At 42.1% G+C, this 20,630-nt stretch overlaps 1 pseudogene across 1 annotated transcript; it reads left to right on the top strand.

Moving 5' to 3' along the window:
• Nucleotides 1-20,060: 20,060 nt before the first annotated feature.
• Nucleotides 20,061-20,380, top strand: LOC307187883 (ATP synthase membrane subunit K, mitochondrial-like; annotated as a pseudogene). Its single transcript has one exon. The product of its transcript is annotated as an ATP synthase membrane subunit K, mitochondrial-like (transcript).
• Nucleotides 20,381-20,630: the final 250 nt, after the last annotated feature.

Genomic DNA, 20,630 nt, shown 5'->3' with positions numbered 1-20,630 from the left:
TCAAACTACCAATGGCATTTTTCACAGAGCTAGAACAAAAAAAATCACAATTTGTATGGAAACACAAAAGACCCCAAATAGCCAAAGCAGTCTTGAGAAAGAAAAATGGAGCGGGAGGAATCAGACTTCCAGACTTAGACTATACTATAAAGCTACAGTCATCAAGACAGTGTGGTACTGGCAGAAAAACAGAAATATAGATCAATGGAACAGGATAGAAAGCCCAGAGATAAACCCACGCACATATGGTCACCTTATTTTTGGTAAAGGTGGCAAGAATATACAATGGAGAAAAGACAGGCTCTTCAATAATTGGTTCTGGGAAAACTGGAGAGCTACGTAAAAGAATGAAATTAGAACACACTCCAACACCATACACAAAAATAAACTCAAAATGGATTAAAGACTTAAGTAAGATGAGACACTATCAAGCTCTTAGAGGAAAACATAGACAGAACACTCTATCACAAATCACAGCAAGATCCTTTTTGACCCACCTCCTAGAGAAATGGAAATAAAAATAAACAAATGAGACCTAATGAAACATAAAAGCTTTCGCACAACAAAGGAAAACATAAATGAGACGAAAAGACAACTGTCAGAACGGGAGAAAATTTTGCAAATTAAGCAACTGACAAAGGATTAATCTCCAAAATTTACAAGCAGCTCATGCAGCTGCATATCAAAAAAACAAACAACCCAATCCACAAATGGGCAGAAGATCTAAATAGACATTTCTCCAAAGAAGATATACATATTGACAAGAAACACATGAAAGAATGTTCAACATCACTAATCATTAGAGGAATGCAAATCAAAACTACAATGAGGTATCACCTCACACCAGTAAGAATAGCCATCATCAGTAAATCTATAAACAATAAATGCTGCAAAGGATGTGGAGGAAAGGGAACCCTCTAGCACTGTTGGTGGGAATGTAAATTGATACAGCCACTATGGAGAACAGTATGGGGGTTCCTTACAAAACTAAAAATAGAACTACCATATGACCCAGCAATCCCACTACTGGACATATACCCTAAAAAAAAACATAATTCAAAAAGAGTCATGTACCACAATGTTCATTGCAGCTCTATTTACAATAGCCAGGACCTGGAAACAACCTCAGTGTCCATCGACAGATGAATGGATAAAGAAGATGTGGCACATATATACAATGGAATATTACTCAGCCATAAAAAGAAATAAAATTGATTTATTTGTAGTGACATGATGGATCTAGAGTCTGTCATACAGAGTGAAATAAGACAGAAAGAGAAAAACAAATACCATATGCTAACAACATATATATGGAATCTAAAAAAAAAAAAAAAAGGTTCTGAAGAACCTGGGGACAGGACAGGAATAAAGACACAGCTGTAGAGAATGGACTTGAGGACAAGGGGAGGGAGAAGTGTAAGCTGGGGTGAAGTGAGAGAGTGGCATGGACATATACACACTACCAAATATAAAATAGATAGCTAGTGGGAAGTAGCCACATAGCACAGGGAGATCAGCTCAGTGCTTTGTGTCCACCCTGGGTGGGGGGTGATAGGGAGGGTGGGAAGGAGATGCAAGAGGGAGGAAATAATGGGGATATATGTATATGTATAGCTGATTCACTTTGTTATAAAGCTGAAACTAACACACCATTTTAAAACAATTATACTCCAATAAAGATGTTTAAAAAAAAAAGTGTTGGCAAAGATATGGAGAAAAGAGAAACCTGGTATATTGTTGGTGGGAATGTAAATTGGTGCAACCACTATAAAAAAAAAGTGTGAAATTTCCTCAAAAAAATTAAAAATAGAACTACCATATGATCCAGCAATCCCACTTTTGGGTATATATTCAGAGCAATTGAAATCAGCATCTCAAAGATATATATGCACTCTTATGTTCATTGCAGCACCATTTACAATAGCCAAGACATGGAAGCAAGCTAGATATCCACCAACAGCTGAATGAATAAAGAAAGGGTGGTATGTACATACAATGGAATATTATTCAGCTTTAAGAACGAAAATCTTACCATTTGCAAGAACATGGATAAACTTGGAAGACATTATGGTAAGTGAAATAAGCCATATACGGAATGACAAATACTACATGATACCACTTATATGAGGAATTTAAAATAGTAAACTCATAAAAAGCAGAGAGTAGAATAATGATTGCTAGGGGCTGGGGAGAGGAGGAAACAGGGAGGTATTAGTCAGAGGGTAAAAAGTTTCAGTTATGCAAGATGAATAAGTCCTAGCGATGATCTGCATAGGGCCTATAGTTAATAATAATTATACTGTATTTTACGCTTAAAAATTTGCAAAGAAAAAAAAATTTGCAAAGAGGGTAGATCTTATGTCAAGTGTTCTTATTGTGAAATAATGATGATAATAGTAATAATAATAAAGAAGGTGGGAGGAAACTTTTAGAGGTGAAGGATATGTTTATGTCATAGATTGTGATAATGGTTTCAAGAATGTATACTTAGCTCCAAACTCATCAAGTTGTATATATTAAATACAGACAATTATTTGCATGTCATACCAAAAATGAGAGCATAGAAATCCATAGAAGTCAGGACAACAGAGCAAAGAGGATCAGTGAATTGCCTAAAGCCTAGACCTCAACCGCTTGACTCCTATTAAACCCTTCCAGAGCCCTGGACTTTCTCCTACTGGCTGGGCCTTGGGCAGTTGTGCATGCGCCTGCATCTCCCTGCAACGCCACCAGGTGGGATGGATGGGGGCTGCTTTGTTGGCACTGCGTTTAGGCAAAGACGGTGCCATGGCCACTTTGGAGAGTGCCACCCCTGGTGATTACTCCCACCAAGAATATGCTGGAAGCTGCAGGGATGGGGGTGTCCCCCCTGCCATGGAAAGGAAAGCCAAAGACTCGGGATGAAGTGTGCATGGACTGAATTTCCAGAGGCAAAGCAGGGGACCTTCCACCCCCGCTCTCCCATGAGGTATTGCAATTGGCCCTGTCAGCTTGGTATTTGAAAGAAATGGGTCGGGCGATGGGGCTGGATAAATCACAGCAATTTGAAATGTTGCTTTGTTCTCCTATCGCGTTTGAATTTCTTCCCTGTTACAATAGATCTTCTCTCCTTGCCCAAGCTAAATTGAATCCCTCTTTTCCTATTGTTGGAGGAGCCCAGTGTAAGGTTTCTGGTGCACTAATATTTGGACCCTTCCCAAAATCCTTCTCTCTCCACCCCTCTCAGCAGTCTGCCCCCTTCTCTTGCCAATCACAAGAAAAGACTCCTGAGTTGTTACCAGTTTGCAAAACATCTGCTTTTACTATTTGGCATAGTGTGGGGTTGGGGTGACAGGGGATTTGATTGGCCTCACAGGACTTATTATATTTGATACATTGTGTGTCAGATTTGGGACCCCTCCCCTCGCTCATTCCCATGCTCTGTATTCAACCCCATGACTGGTTTCTTGTCAGTCTTGTTTTTCTAAGGCCCAGAAAACTGGATTAACTGTTCTAGGGTTAACTATCCTTTTTCTGCTAGTGCTTCCTGGTCCCTCCTTCTCACACTCTCTGCCTCTTAATAAATATGAGAAGCTGACGGCTTCTTTATTCTTGGTCACCTTCTGGGGCTTCAGGGGAAGAAGTTGTCCATAAAAGAGACTCCTGATTTACAGACCATCTCCTCATGCTCAGTCGGGGCCAACATTCCTCGGCACTGTGTCCACATGTGTGCTTGGCTGGCCAAACGTCCATCCAGACAGCAGGGATGGAGGCTCTGGGATCCAGCAAAATCAGCAGCCCTGTGGCCTGGAATGCCCTCCTCCTCCCCCTCTGCCCATCTGCATCTTTCCCAAATTTCCCTACCCAGCTGAATGCTCACCTCATTCAGGAGGCCTTTCCTGAGCCTCAACCCGGCCCACCAATCCATCGCATCACATTTAGTCACTGTGCGCGTAGCTCATTTGGCTACTGCCGGGCTGTCTCCCACATCACCGGCTGATCTTTTCCATGGTACAGAGAAAAGGTCGGCTAGGGCTTTGGAATTAGTCCTACCTGGTGATGAGTCTCCACTGTACCATGTATTTGTCTGCTAAGGCTGCCAGAACAAAGTACCAAAGACTGGGGGGCTTAAACAACAGAAATTTATTTTCTTACAGTTCTGGAGTCTGGAAGTCCAAGATCAAGTTATCAGCGGGGTTGGTTCCTTCTCTCTCCTTGATTTGTGGATGTCTGTCTTCTCCCTGTGTCTTCACATGGTCTTCCTTCTTTATCTGTGTCTGAATGTCTTCTTCTTATAAGGACACAAGTTGTATTGGATTAAGGCCCATTGTAATAACCTCATTTAAATTTAATTACCTCTTTAATATTGAATATCCAAATTCGGTCACGTTCTGAGATACTGAGGGTTAGGTCTCAGCATAGGAATTTGGGTGGTGGGGGGGACACAATTCAGCCTGTAGCTCGCCTTTAGTTAGAGCAGAGGTTTGTAACCTAAAGTTAACGGTACTTCATCTGTAAAATAGAGTTAATAATCCTTCCTAGGATTACAAGGATTAAACAAAATCCTCTATGTCAAGAACCTTGCACCAAGTTCTCAAAAGACCAGTTCCTTTCCCACTGCCCCCACGTTACCTTGACCTTCCTCCTCTTGAGGGCAGGGACTGTGCTTCCTCTTGTCAATCAATCAATCCATAGGTATTGTTTCATATATTTTAACACAGTTAGACTGAATACTTTATTAACAGCTGGGTGCCTCTCTCTGCTCTTGTTAACGGTAATCTCTCCAACTGAAACACGATAGAGAAGGTAGCACGATGTAAGGAAGGTGAAAGCAGAGTGGTTATAGGTGTCAGCTCTGGAGTCAGCCTTTGAGTAAGTTTCTAAAGCTCCCTCTGTCTCTATCTCCCTTCTATGAAAGAAGGCTGAGCAACACACACTAGCAGGATTGTTGCACGGATGAAGTGAGGACACTGTGCATGGCCGGCACCCAGTGAGTCCTCTAGGATGAGAGTTGATAACATTTTTACTGTCAGGACGTGTTTAACATCGTCTACAAGTATCTGAGCTGGCCAATTTGCTTTATTCAATGTGCAAATGTGTTTTAAAAGTTAACCAAACAAAACAAGGAAGAACTTGGACAATGTTTTGTCCTATAGGCAGGGTGCTTATGCTTAGCCTGCTTTGGGAGAGATTTGCACCTGTCTGCCTGTCTTCATATAAAGCCTCAGTGTGCTGCTTTTTTTATGGCCAAATGTAGCCAAATAGGCCTACCCTCAAGGTCTCCTTTGGGTTGAAGTCACCACAGCCTTTGTGAAATGTTAGTAGCTGGCCTAGGACAGGAGGTAATTGATCAGCCATCAACTTAGCCCTGTCTGAGAGCACAGCACGAGCAATGGCATTCAGAACAGGTAGGTTTCAAAGAGCAGAAGACACCTGCAAGTTAGGGTGCCCCCAAGATCACCTTCACTTTTGACCCAAGTGCAAGTTCTGGGGTCTCCAAGCCTACCCTTGTTTTCAGTAATTCACCAGAAGGACTCACAGAACTCACTGAAAGATGTTATACTCACAATTATGGTTTATTACAACAGAAGGATACAGATGAAAATCAGCAAAGGGAAGAGCACATAGGGCAGAGCCCAGGAGAGCCCCACATGCAGAATTTCCAGTTATCATCTCCCAGTGGAGCCATGGACGGTCATAGCTTCTGACTATGATGTGTGACAATATGTATTGAGTGTCGCCAACCAGGGAAGCTCACCTGGGCTGTGGCGTCCAGTGTTTTTATTGGGGTTTGGTCACGTAGATATGGCTGACTGTGACCAACCAAGGGCTGACTTTAGTCTCCAGCCCCTCCAGAAGCTGAGCTAACACCACATAGCCCAAAGCCCCCATTCTGGATCACTCTATCCTCAGGCATGATTTCTGTTAATTTGGAACAGTCCGTTCATTTGGATTAAAATGGAACATGTAGTTTTGATTTATTTACACTTAGGTCATGAGATGATAATTTAGCAGTTAGTAGGCAAACAAGAGGACCTTCACCCCCATGCCCCCAGCACATTTGGGGAGCTTGTTTCCCACAGCAGTAACCTGCCCTACACAAACTCTGAGCTGGCCCACATTTCCTAAGACATGATCCTGATGGGACTGGCCATGGCTGGCAGGCATCCTTGAGATGATGTCTTCGCACAGATGTCCTGCCTTAGATCACAGGAAAAGGAAAACAGTCATGCATTTTCCACAGCTGATGCTATTTCCTATGGCTGCTATAATAAATTACCACAAACATGGTGGCTTAAAACAACAAAAATTTATTATCTTTCAGTTCTGAGTTTAGAAGTCTTAAAATCAAGGTGTTAGCAGGGCTGTGTTCCTTTTGGAAGCTATACCAGAGAATCTGTTTCCTTGTCTTTTCTAACTTCTAGAGGCCACATGCATTCCTTGGTTTGTAGCCCCTTTCTCCATTTTCATAGAAAGCACAGCGTCTTCAAATCTCTGTCATTTCAGAGACAGCATACTAGTCTCTGTTTCCACTGTCATATCTCTTTCTGAGGCTCTGACTCTCCTGCCTCCTTCTTTTTCTTAAAAGAACCCTTTTGATTATATTGGGCTCACTGGGATAATCCAGGATAATTGCTCAGTCTTCAGATCATTAATTTAATCACATCTGCAGAGTCCTTTTTATCATGTAAGATAACAAACTCACTTTAAAGGACCTCCCTCCAGACCACACAATATCCAGAACTCGGCAGGCTGAGCCATCCTCTTCCCTACTCAGGCCCTATTTTATTTCTAAGGATTGCCTCTTGCCCTAGTGAATGACCTCCCCTTTGGTCACTACTCCTTCCCATGGAGGTGGGCCTCACAAGCCTCCCTGGAATAACTGTATGAAGACTCAATGGGTAAGACCAACATCTGAAAATGGAATGAAGTATGTGAGAGGAGAGGGCTCATCTCAGCTAGAGGAGAGAAAATACGTTTACTCCATCACATAATAGTTTTCCCATAAACTTACAAATAGGTTAGCTTGGAAATCTGGTCCAATTGACTCACCTAGTGGGCTAGTGAGGGCACTGAAGTGCAGAGATGAAGGGTTCTCTCAGGTCCCAGGGGAGTGGACTGAATATGGAAGTCAAACCTTCTAAATGTGGAAATTAAAGGAAGGTGTTAATGGCTCAGCATTAGCTTTGTTACCCCAGGGCATTTGCACTGGCTGTTCCTTCTGCCTTGACTGCTCTACATCCTCAAGGCTCATTCTCTCGCTTCATTCAGGTCTCTGCTCACATGTTGACTTATCAGAAAGGTCCTCCCTGACCACCCCATCTAACACACATGCGCACACACACACACACACACACACACACACACAAACTCCACATGTATACACACTGACGGGCAGTAAACAGTGCCTTGAAGACAGTAGGTGTTTAATGCATATCTGTTGAAAGTTGTGGAATGACCAGGTAATGATAACTCACAGTGGCGACCCTTCTGGATGACAGCTGCATGATAGCTGAGAACTCCAGCATCTTAATTCGATATTGCTATACTGTAAAATCTGCTAGACATTGAAGATGAGAAGACACTGGCCTATACGCAAGGAGCTCATTCATTACATAGTTGGTGACGCAAGGATCACATATATGAAACTAATTAATTTAGCACAGCCTCACCCACTAAACCATAAAGATCCTGGAGGGGAGATAGAAGACAATGCGATTATGGGAGAGTCAGTACAGGTGGAAAGTTCTGTGGCAAGTTCAGAAGAGGAAGAGACCCATGCGCGGACTAGGAAAGTCATCCCTGTGTAAGCTAAGCTCTAACAGAAAAAACACATGCTATCACTTGGATACCTAGGCCAGGATAAGAGGTGGGTCAAGCAGACACCTACTCAGGACACCCATTTATACAGAAATCCAAACCATCACTGGAGTAAGTTGGAACTATGGTATCCGCTAACTTGCAATCCCGTACATAAATGACAAAACTCTCATTAATCTCCTTTTCTGTGACAAATAAAGCCGTTTTTTCATTTGAACATGTAACAGGAAAAAATATTTATGGCCCCTCTCTACTTTCTAAGACACATATAGAAAATTTTGTTTTCTCAGTCCATAACTTAGTCATTTAGTGAGTATTCATTAAGTGCCTTTTCTGTGTTGGACCTTTTTTTAGGTTCTGGTGGTCTAGCTGTGAACAAGAGAGCTGGGGCCTCACCTTTCAGGCTCTGCCCAAAACAAGATAATGGTCCCCAAAAAGGGCTTGGGTCAGACATCCCAGGGGGTGCTCAGTTGATAACAACCTATAAAAAAATGTTTGCTAGATGTTAACGTTAGGGGAAGCTGGGTGAAGGCTACAAGGGAACTCTTTGTACCATGTTTGCGACTTTGCTATAAATCTGAAGTTGTCCCCTCCCCCCGAAAAAAAGTTTATTTTTAAAAAACTCATTTGCTGCACAACTTAAGGGTCAATGCTATCGCAAGTGAACTGCTTTACATATTTAGAAGACATTCTGTTTAAGCATTTTATAAGCATTCATTCATTTATTAACATTTAAATAACTATTGTTCTCCTTACAAACATTTCATCCAAATAAAGCCACACCATCTGAACGTGAGAAGAGAACGTTAGAACTTATTTATTTTCATCTCATTTTTATTTCTTTGTGTATGTTTCATGATGTACACAGCATCTTAACACAGTAGTTCACATATAAAATTTATATACAAATAAATATGCACCTAGTTGGAGGGTACATGTCCCAAATAGTTTTCTGATAGAGGTACACAATCAAATAATTTGGAGACCACTGAGAAATGTACACTAAGAACATTGTATCCTAAGAATTTTTCTGCAGATCTATCTTCCCGCTTGTCCTTCAGGGAAGGAATCTGGCTTCTCAGGGAACAATGCATCTAGTAAATCTGGCCTCGCTCATGGAAGCTTGGGCATCATCTTCCTCCTGGCTACCTCTGTGCTTTGAGAGCCAGGAAGTGCAGTTAACCTGGGGATCAAGTGCAGAAACAACTCACCCTGGGTATTTGGAAAGCCTATCTCCCCGCTTATAGTTTTTCTGTTGTCTTTTTTTTTTCTTTAAAAAATTTTAATTGTCGTGGTTTTTATGTGTTTTCTGCTTTAAGCTACCTCACATTCCTTTTGGAGGAGACATAAATCATCAATAGTTACAATAACAGTCCATGAAAAAAAGTAGGAGCTGAACAACTTAAAAGAACAACTGCAGTTGCTCAACTTACTTAGCATAAGCATCGTTTTTAGCTCTTTATAAGCAAGCATTTACATTTAAACAACGAATGTTCTAATTACTAACATTCTATTCAAAAAAGCCAGTTCATTTGGGCAGTGATTCATTAGCCCGATGCATAACTGTCTCTGCTTGAACTGAACGCAGTGGCAGGTCTTTACCAAAAGACTGATAGTGTAGACTGGCTCAGGGGTGTTCCATGGCTTCCCCTGCAAGGCCCAGAACACTGCCTGCCCAGGGCTGATACTTGACACATATTCCAAATGATAGAATAGGAGATGTGGAAGGGTTTCATAGATCACTTATTCAAAACTCCACATTCTGTGAGTGAGAAAATTTAAATACAAAAAGAGAAAGGATCCCACCCAAAGTCATCCAGCAATTAATGGCAAAGCTTGGATTAAAACCTGGATTTTCAACACCCTGTCTATGCTCTGTTAACATCAAGCTCTCTTCCAAATGTTGAGCTGGATTTAATGTAATTTAGCCCTTTCAATATGTCTCACTGTCCTTCACAATAATCACACAAATCACCAAGGCTTTAGAGGGTTTCTGATGATTTCATCTCTGCCCATCATTCTGGGGCAAGGACTTCGTGTTCTTGTGAAGAAAGTGCCCATTCTCCTTTCTCTCCCAGTTTCTGACAGCTCATTCACATTTGGGTTGAAGAGAAGTGACGAAAATCCTACTCCCACTGTGGGGAACTCTGCAGCTAAATAATGTTAGGGGCCAAACCAAGCAACATCCTGGGAACCAATTTCTTCATCCAATTGTCAGTGAGGAAATCAACAGCTATTGTTTCTCTAAGACCCATCGTGCTACTGTTGCCCCACAGGACACACTGTGATGGGAAAGCCTTGGTAACAACTGGGATTCATGCAACAGTGGGCCTTTGCCTCATCACGGATGACTGTAGGAAAAATAATTACAAGCAGGGATGCTCTCCAAACCCCGCAGATGGCTCCACCAGCTCTTTCCCCAGAGTTAGAGACAGACCTGACAAACACCATCAGCCTCAAGGATATCAAAAGTGGAGGGAACAGGAAAAAGGGGGGAAAGATGAAGACATCGCTAGTTGGACCAAAAGAGACTCCAAGGCAGTGAGCAGTGGGAGGGGGGATTCTTGAGTGAAACAACATCACAGCTGACATCATTCAGGCAGGGCAGGCTGAGAAACAGCTGAGCTAGCAAAACAAGCTCCCAGGAGGCTCTAGAGACAGTGCCGCAGCACAAGATAATCCTGCAATAATCGTTCTTCTGTAGCACAGAAAATTCCAGCAAGGCAGAGGCAGAATCCCAGTCAAATAAAAGATTTCTTAAGACAAGGCAAAGCGGTATCAAGACTTTTAGCCTCATTCTTAGGCCTGGATAGATCCCATTCTTGTACAGAATGATCTAGGAATAGTAGGCAGTAGTCAGTCAAAATGGGGAGACCTGAGTCTCCTACCATTAGCTGCTTACCTAAAGGTGGGCAGCTCACTCCAGGTCTCTAGACTAGATATTCTTATTCATAAAACAAAGAAGTTAGATTAGATCTATGGTTTTCAATTATTGTTTTAAGCATGAAATCTTTTTTTATTATCATGTAATATTTTACATGGAAGCTCAAAATTAAAACAGGTATAAGAGAGTCTTCAAGTTGAAATGGAAGCGGCAAGAACCAAGCTTGGCTTATAGGACCCACACATCACCCATGCATATGCAGCTGAGGCCCCTCCTTGGACCCCAATACTTGGAAGGTTTGAAACTGCTGGGCTAGAGGCTCAAAAAAGTTTTCTAGCTCTCAAGCTCTGTGACACCATGGATTTGAGAACCTATAGTTTGTGTGGATGGTAAGACTACTTGGGCTTTGAAGAATGGGCCAAGTTGGGATAAAGGAATGATAGAGGAGGAAGTATTCTAGGCAAGGAGCAGAAATGTCAGGAAGCAAGAAAGTGGCTTTCCAGCTAAAGTAAAACACTGAGATAATGCTGTTGACTCTACAGTGAAGGCTGAGGGTGGAATCAGTGCTTCCCAGGAATGTTTGCAGTGGGACTCTGTTTTCATTGTACCCTGCCCCAATCAACGGGAGATGCTTTCTAATGAAATCACAAGAAACACATCAGACAGATACAGACAATAAAAGCACAGGTCAGCTGGGCAGGCAGCCAGATAGCTCATCCACCTCAGTTATCCACAGAAGCCAAAGACTATTCACCTTATCATTTGCGGGGGAGAAGGGACATCCTGAAGGTCAGTGCCTGTGCACAACTGCTGCCCTTGTAACAAGGTCACAGGGTCATTCCCATTTAGAACTATGCTAGCTTCCTGAAATAGGAGTGTGGCTCCTTGCCTTAGGGAGCTTCCGGTTTGTCTAGAGAAAGGAGACATGTGTTTCTGGGAAGAGAAAAATGAAAAATATAATGAAGTCTAAAATAGACAGTCAAGTTTACAGGTGATAAGGGTGTGTCATTGGGAAACTGGCAGAATAATGAGGCTGGAGGGCAAAAAGATAAACTTTGAGGAACAGGGGTGCACCTACCTTTTGATGGCCTTCATTGCGACACAAGAGAAGAAACACATTGGAAAATAGATTCTTAAAAAGCAGGAAGCAGGGCTTCCCTGGTGGCGCAGTGGTTGAGAGTCTGCCTGCCAATGCAGGGGACGTGGTTTCGTGCCCCGGTCCGGGAGGATCTCACATGCTGCAGAGCGGCTGGGCCCGTGAGCCATGGCCGCTGAGCCTGTGCATCCGGAGCCTGTGATCCACAACGGCAGAGGCCACAACAGTGAGAGGCCTGCGTACCGCAAAAAAAAAAAAAAAAAAAAAAAAAAGAGAGAGAGAACTGGCAGCCTCTAGTGTCTTTCTCTTGGAAGCCAGCCATCTGGGCTAAACAGTAGATGAGAGACCGCATGAAGAAAGAGATAGTCCTTATGGAAGAGAACTAAGGTGCTCCAGCTGACAGTCAGCACCAAGGTCCCAGACATGTGGCTGAGGTCATCTTGGACGTTCCAGACCCAGCAGAGCACCCATATAAGCTCCCAGGTGAATTCAGCCATATGAGTGACCCTAGCCAACACCACATGGAACAGAAGAACTACCCAATTGAGACCAACTAACAGAAAATTGAGAGAAATGATAAAATATTATTGTTTTAAGACGTCCTGTTGGGGTGGCCTGTTATACAGCAATAGATAACTGATACACCTGGACTGGATGATATGATATTGTGTTTAAGGAAGAAAATATAGGGTCACCACTCTCTAAGGCAAAGATACTGAACTGCAGATCCTTGATACTTGAACTGGGGCTCTGAGGATGGACTTCAGAGAGCCTACAACTCTCCCTGAATGGACATGCAAATTGTAAGTCCCTGCATGTGTGTACACTTCTCAAGGGAAAGAGATCATAAAATTAATCAGATTCTCTCACCTCAGGAGTTCCCAAGCCAGTTGGGTTAGACAAGGAGTGGAGAAGACTTAAATCTCCTTTTTGTCACTCTAGATGCTGTTTCATCTGGTTTAGCTTATTCAAATTTTTTTAAAGTATAGAACAAGTGTTTCAAAGGAACAAAACCTCAGTGTATAAAATATATAAAAGTGAAGCTTCTCTAAATGAAGCGGAGGCTTAGATGCTTCCCAATGCTACCTCACCCTTATTCCCCACTGAGGTCCCTGAGATACCCGTGGGATTGAAAACTACTTGACATGGGGGTAATTTTCCCCCAAACTTTGCCTTTTCCAGAACGTCGTATAAATGGAATTCTACAGCATTATACAGCATGCAGTCTGGCTTCTTCCACTTAGGACAATTCTTTTGAAATTCATCCACACTGGTCTATATTCCAATGGATCCTTCCGCTTTATTACTGAGCCGTATTCCGTCACGTAGGTGCTACGGCTTCTTTATCCATTCACCTGGTAGTGGACATCTGAGTTATTTCCCCATACGTTTGAAATACCAAAAGAAGTTTCCAGGGAAATTTGAGAACTTCCTTTCCTGGCCTTCAAAATTTGCTTGAGTTTTCTGTGAGGGTGACAGAGACAGACGAATATCCCAGTGACCTGGATTTTGGAGAGGGTAAAGCTAAGCACGTCACTGAAACCAACAATCTAGTTTTGTGCTGATCATTCCTGCCAGTGTGTCATTTGGCGGATGTGGGAGTTCTGCACAGCCAAAGAGGGGGCATATAAGCCAGTCTGACCCCTCCCTCCAGGTGCCCACCCACTTTGAGGTCGGTTGGCACCATGGCACACATGAGGATGCAGATGAATTCCCAGACAGTTGTGTAACAGCCTCAGTGTAACAGATAGGCAGGTGTCACAAAGCATGGATGCCCTGAATCAAACCAGCTTTATCACATTTCACAGTGTTTCAGGCCTCCCCTTCCCAGCCCTGATTCCACGCAGGGCCCTGAAACTGATATGTGCCCTGGAGAACACAGGAGGGCCCCCATCCAAAAGTGCCTCGGCAGGATGTGCCTTAGTTCTGCTGCCTGAAACAGGCCCCCCAGCTGCCTAGGAACTCGGGAGATGATAGCAGTTGCAGGGCATTCAGTTTACTTCTGGCGCCAGTGGTTTCACGGGCATCTTTTCTTGCTTGGCAGCCCCCAGGAAGCAGAGATAATGTAGACTGGGAACTCTGTTTACGGGATTATGAAATACGTTCAGTCATTTGTAATAAGGCAAGGAAAAGTGTTTGCCCCCAAAACATAGTTCTGTGGGTTGGCACTGGAAAGGAGAAGTTCTCAGTGGAGAAGATGAATTGAGTTGGAAAGTCAGCTTTCCCTGGAATCCCTGCTTGCCTGTGCCTGCTGTCACTGTTGCAATGACCTCCTCTCCACCTGTTGGTGTGGCCCAAGGTGGACCAACATAATGCCCTGCAGAGACTGGTCTGGGAGCCCAAGAGAAGCATGGAGCTAGGAGATCTGTAATGGATGCTGCAAGGGGTGGCTCCCTGCAGAGCTCTTGGTCTCCCCCAGACCCTTCTCAGGCACATCACTCAGGAAGATATGCACAGATCCCTGGATTCTTGGGGTCTCTACCAAGAGTCAGAAGCTAAGCTTGCTCTCCCAATCTGCTGGAAACTGCAGCCTTCACCGTCCAAGTTCTCATGTGAGAATGTGTCTCTTTCTTAAGTGAGTCCAACAAAAAATACTGCATTCATTGTGGGAGACCCCACCTCTGACTCACACGGTCGTGGCTTGACTGCAACATTCCCTGAAGGAAACCAAGGCACAAATGATGCAGTGTGCTCAGTAACAGCTGTGGTGGCGTGGAATGGGATGGGAAGGTCAACATAGCAGAGAGGTTAAGGGCAGAGCCTCCGTGATCAGACAGCCTAGCCCACCACCTCCCAGTGGGAGACCATGGCAAGTCCCTCAACCTCCTTGAGGCTTGGTTTCCACACCTGTAAAATGGGGTGGTAATAATGCCTATCTCATTAGATTATAACTGAGTAATAAAAGTTTAAATGAAGCAAATGCTTTGGTGCCTGGTACATAATAAGCCCTCGGTAAATAAAATATGTTGTTCTTATTGATATATTCCAACAATGCTCTGTTAGGGAAAAGTTTCTGGTTAACTACAAAGTTTCTACTGGCCAATCAGCCTTAGCTGCCCAGCACTCCCTCATTTTCAGGCTGGGTCCTGAGGCTCTGAGTCCAGACTCTGCAGAGGGGTCTGGCAGAGTAACAGGGCATCATTTACTGGAGGCCAGTCGTGCTTGCCCCGTGAAGAGTTCCTTGCAGCATATGGGCAGAGGTAGACAGTCAAGATGGCCAGACCATCTCACTTGGGCATCAATCCCATAGGGCTGATCATTCAGGTATGAAGTCAAGAAACAGACCTCAGCATTCTCCCCATGACCTTCTGGACTCAGGTAGGTGTGTGACCACCTATATCCCGCTCCAGCCCTTCACACCTGCTCCTCTCTCTGCTGCAATGCTCTTCCCCTGCTTCTCTTGGCTCAACCCAACTCATCACTTAGGTGCAGCCTAAATGGCACTGCCTGTGAGCCAGCCTCCTGGGTTTCCTCCATTATTCTTTTGTCACCCCGAGTTTTTACTGTGACAGCACCTATCACAATTTTTAGTTATATGCTTATTTGAAAGTTGGTTTATTTGCTGTCTCTCACTCTATTTTATCATCTTTTTCATTTATTACTGTACACTCAGCACCTGGTGGAGCAGTCACTTGATTTGTTGAATGACTGATGGAATGAATAAATGAATGGATGAATGAATGAATTCCAGTGGGCTTATCAGGTTGAACCATATAAAATTGCTGTTATTCAATCATCTTCAACCTACAAAAACAGCAACTGCATGTTTTGACCTAATATTTACCATATGGGAAATTTACCTTCACTTACGTATGATAAATTTATATTTATATATTATAAAGGGCATAAGAAGCCATCTGTTAGTGCAGGCTCACCTCACTCATTGGGAGCCCATACAGTATCTCCAGAAATGTAACACACGTGAAGTACATATAACTGTCCTTGATTCATATGTGATGAAACCAAGCAGCGGAGTTCAATGGCCCACCCAAGGTCAGTGCTGCTCACGGTTTAGATTATTCACATGTGTGTTTACATATACCAGCAAATTTTAAAGCCCACATTCAGTAGCAAAAAAAAGCTTTGCAAATTGAGGGAACATATATGGTTGAATCTAAAACAACACAGTTAATAAAATGTTTTTTTACTGTTTTTGAACTTAATGGCAAGTGGGGTTTTTATTGATTTCATTCTTTATACTCACCATTAACTCAGTAAAATTGCTTTTTAATTTAACTCAAGTACTTTGAGCTCACAATGTTTGAATTCAATAAAAATCATTTTTAAATTCACTTTATTGCTTTGCTCATTCTTAATTAAGCATTTCTGTGAACTTGAACAAGGCCCCTCTGCAAATAGATGCATTTCTGTAAATATGCTTCTATGTATACCCATTACCATCTTCTAGCCTTTCAATCTGATCACAAGTCAATGGGCACAATCACCAGTCAGTTTCCTCATTAGTCAGAAAGTCGTGGCTGATATCAAAGCCTGGTAAGGGTAGAAATTATGTGATTATTAAATTCTGACAGGTGTCCTTCTGATTTTCGTTGTGACAGTAACTGCTATAAGTTGTGCAATTTTATTCAATGGTGTTGAAATTTGTAATTGACATATAAAACTTTGGCAAATGTTAAGATATGCTAGTTATTGTTAACTTTGGCATCATTTTGGACATTATTTGAAGCAGCAGACTGGTTTCCTCACTCCCTACCGGCACACTCCCAAGCAGCAGTAAAAATCTATAATTGGTTCTGAAAAATGCTGCTCATGTTTGTTTTAGGAATGTTCTTTAGGTGTTCCACTACCACTATTTCCCCAGAAAAACCTAGATTTGAGGTTACAGTACAAGTTCTACAAGTGGCATTGTTACCACATAAAAACTTTATTAGTAATTTACAATCTTAAGACTTTTTAATGCTAAAAAATCCTCAGATTTGACATTCCCATAAACATTGACCAAAAAAAAGTTCATCAGGCTTCCCTGGTGGCGCAGTGGTTGAGAGTCCGCCTGCCGATGCAGGAGACACGGGTTCATGCCCCGGTCCGGGAAGATCCCACATGCCGCGGAGCGGCTGGGCCCGTGAGCCATGGCCGCTGAGCCTGCGCGTTCGGAGCCTCTGCTCTGCAACGGGAGAGGCCACAGCAGTGAGAGGCCTGTGTACCGCAAAAAAAAAAAGTTCATCACTCCAGTCGTCTGCTGAGTGCAAACATATTTTCCATGCACTCCTCATCTGCCCACTCCTCTTAATGTAAGAGTCAGTGACTTTACCTCCACTATAAAAAAAAAATGCAAAATTTAACAGAGAAGGATATTTCCTATTTTCTCAGGCTCTAGTGTAAAAGCCAAGGCACATTAATTTTCTGAAATTAATTGATTATTAATGCATCTACCTTCTCTCTCCATGGTATGTGGGAGTGACATTTTATGGGACATTTTATGAGACAAAATCGTTTTTGTATGGTGCTCTCTGAGGTAGAAGATTAAGTTAACAATCTTGTTTAAACTCCAGCCACAGGCATTCAGCCTCCTCTAAACCCAGCTTCAGTGTGTCACAGGCCCACAGCTCCACTGGTGCTGGGAGAGGCATGTCTCCTGAGGGCGAGAGAAGCATGGAGGACAGTAATGCAGTTGGCTCTTCCTCCACCCTTTCTCTAAGAGAAGAAGTAAAAGAAAAAAAAAATAAAACGTGAAAGAATTTATCAATGAAATCAACAGACCAAAAAAAAGCAGAAGATGAGGAACAAAAATCGACCTGGGTGTACATGTTCTTACAGCAAGCCTGGGGGAAGGGGAGATAATCATAAAAGTTGGGGGAAGGGGAGATAATCATAAAAGTATGTGTGAAAGTCAGTGTGTCAGGGCATCACAAAGCCTGCTCAGATGGGACAGAGGCAGTGTTTGTAGCAAAAGAAGGGCAGAGCCACGAAATAGCACACAGACTCTCCCAAAATGGGCCTGAGGGTGGCTGGCCAGTAATGTGTGTAGCCACTGACAACTCAGACCACAGGCATCCACTACAATATCAAAACTTCTTTTAAAAAACATTCATGGCCATTCATATGTCCTCTTGGGAGAAATGTCTATTTAGGTCTTCTGCCCACTTCTTCATTGGGTTGTTTGTTTTTTTTTAATTTTGAGCTGAGCTGTTTATATATTTTAGAGATTAATCCTTTGTCAGTTTCTTCATTTGCAAATATTTTCTCCCATTCTGAGGGTTTTCTTTTCATCTTGTTCATCATCTTGTTCATAGTTTCCTTTTCTGTGCAAAAGTTTTTAAGTTTCATGAGGTCCCATTTGTTTATTTTTGTTTTTATTTCCATTACTTTGGGAGATGGGTCAAAAAGATCTTGCTGTGATTTACGTCAAAGAGTGTTCTTTCTGTTTTCCTCTAAGAGTTTTATAGTGTCTGGTCTTACATTTTATGTCTTTAATCTATTTTAAGTTCATTTTTTGTGTATGGTGTTAGGGAGTGATCTAATTTCATTTTTTTACATGTAGCTGTCCCTTTTTCCCAGCACCACTTATTGAAGAGACTGTCTTTTCTCCATTGTATATCTTTGTCTCCTTTGTCATAGATTAGTTGACCATAGGTGCATGGATTTATCTCTGGGCTTTCTATCCTGTTCCATTGATCTGAATTTCTGTTTTTGTGCCAGTACCATATTGTCTTGATTATTGTAACTTTGTAGTATAGTCTGAAGTCCGGGAGTCTGATTCCTCCAGTTCCATTTTTCTTTCTCAAGATTGCTTTGGCTATTCGGGGTCTTTCATGTCTCCATACAAATTTTAAGATTTTTTGTTCTAGTTCTGTAAAAAATGCATTGGTAATTTGATAGGGGTTGCATTGAATCTGTAGATTGCTTTGGGTAGTATAGTCATTTTCACAGTATTGATTCTTCCAAACCAAGAGTATGGTATATCTCTCCATCTCTTTGTGTCATCTTTGATTTCTTTCATCATTGTCTTACAGTTAGTTTTCTACATACGGGTCTTTGACCTCTTTAGGTAGGTTTAGTCCTAAGTATTTTATTCTTTTTGTTGCAATGGTAAATGGGATTGTTTCCTTAGCTTTTCTTTCTGATCTTTCATTGTTAGTGTATAGGAATGCAAGAGATTTCTGATTTCTGTGCATTAATTTTGTATCCTGCAACTTTACCAAATTCATTGATTAGCTCTAGTAGTTTTCTGGTGGCATCTTTAGGATTCTCTGTGTATAGTATCATGTCATCTGCAAACAGTGACAGTTTTACTTCTTCTTTTCCAATTTGTATTCCTTTTATTTCTTTTTCTTCTGATTTCCCTGGCTAGGACTCCCAAAACTATGTTGAATAATAGTGGCGAGAGTGGACATCCTTGTCTTGTTCCTGATCTTCGAGGAAATGTTTTCTGTTTTTCACCATTGAGAATAATGTTTGCTGTGGGTTTGTCGTACATGGTCCTTATTACGTGGATGGCCAAGAAGCACATGAAAAGCTGCTCAACATGACTAATTATTAGAGAAATGCAAATCAAAACTACAATGAAGTATCACCTTACACTGGTTACAATGGGCATCATCAGAAAATCTACAAACAACAGATGCTGGAGAGGGTGTGGAGAAAAGGGAACCCTCTTGCACTGTTGGTGGGAATGTAAATTGATACAGCCACTATGGAGAACAGTATGGAGGGTCCTTAGAAAACTAAAAACGGAATTACCATATGACCCAGCAATCTCACTACTGGGCATATACCCAGAGAAAACCATAATTCAAAAAGACACATGCACTCCAATGTTCACTGTAGCACTATTTACAATAGTCAGATCATGGAAGCAACCTAAATGCCCATCGACAGATGAATGGATAAAGAAGATGTGGTACATATATACAATGGAATATTACTCAGCCATAAAAAGAAACGAAATTTGGTCATTTGTAGAGACGTGGATGGACCTAGAGACTGTCATACAGAGTGAAGTAAGTCAGAGATAGAAAAACATATATCATATATTAACGCATATATGGAATCTAGAAAAATCGTACAGAAGAACTAGTTGGCAAGGCAGAAATAGAAACACAAATGCAGAGAACAAACGTATGGACACCAAGGGGGGAAAGTGGGGGTGGGGTGGTGGAATGAAATGGATGATTGGGATTGACATATATACACTAATATGTACAAAATAGATAACTAATAAGAACCTGCTGTATAAAAAATAAAATAAAATAAAATTCAAAAAAAAAAAAAAACAGGCAGCTTCTTCTGGTGGGGCTAAGGTGAAGGTGTATAAGTTGAAGGACACCAGCTGCGAAGTCTGTGCATTTTGGAAGATTGAAATCATGGCCGGTCCAGAAACTGATGCCCAGTTCCAATTCACTGGTATCAAAAAATATTTCAACACTTACACTCTCTCACAGGGAGAATGAATTGTGTACTGGACACATACGAACGTATTGCTTTGATAGTCTTATACTTTAAGTTAAGGTCTAAAAGAACTCCAGCTGTGAAAGCAACATAAATGGTTTCTAAACTGTACCTCATCTGTTATGCTCCCATGCCTGAAGAAGCTAATGTCAACTCATCATGTGATACTCAATTTGTACAATAAATTATGAACCTGGAAAAAAAAATAAGAGTTAGCTGCTCAGTTATTAAAAACAGAAAACAGCTAACACTTTTTTCCAGACCACACTCTTCCAGTGGATATCTATACCCAGACACAGAGCAGCAGCCCTGCTTACAAGCAACGAGCAGGTGGCCTCCAGCGGACCTCCAGAAATGGTCCACAGATGAGGAGCTCTTTCCTCCTGCTCTTGAAGATTAGAGGTTTATGAGTTGATTTGTGGCTGTAGACCCTTCCCTGAG

Source organism: Stenella coeruleoalba, assembly GCF_951394435.1.
Source record: "Stenella coeruleoalba genome assembly, chromosome: 6".
Lineage (NCBI taxonomy): Eukaryota > Metazoa > Chordata > Mammalia > Artiodactyla > Delphinidae > Stenella > Stenella coeruleoalba.
This window is presented reverse-complemented; position numbering and strand designations above follow the sequence as displayed.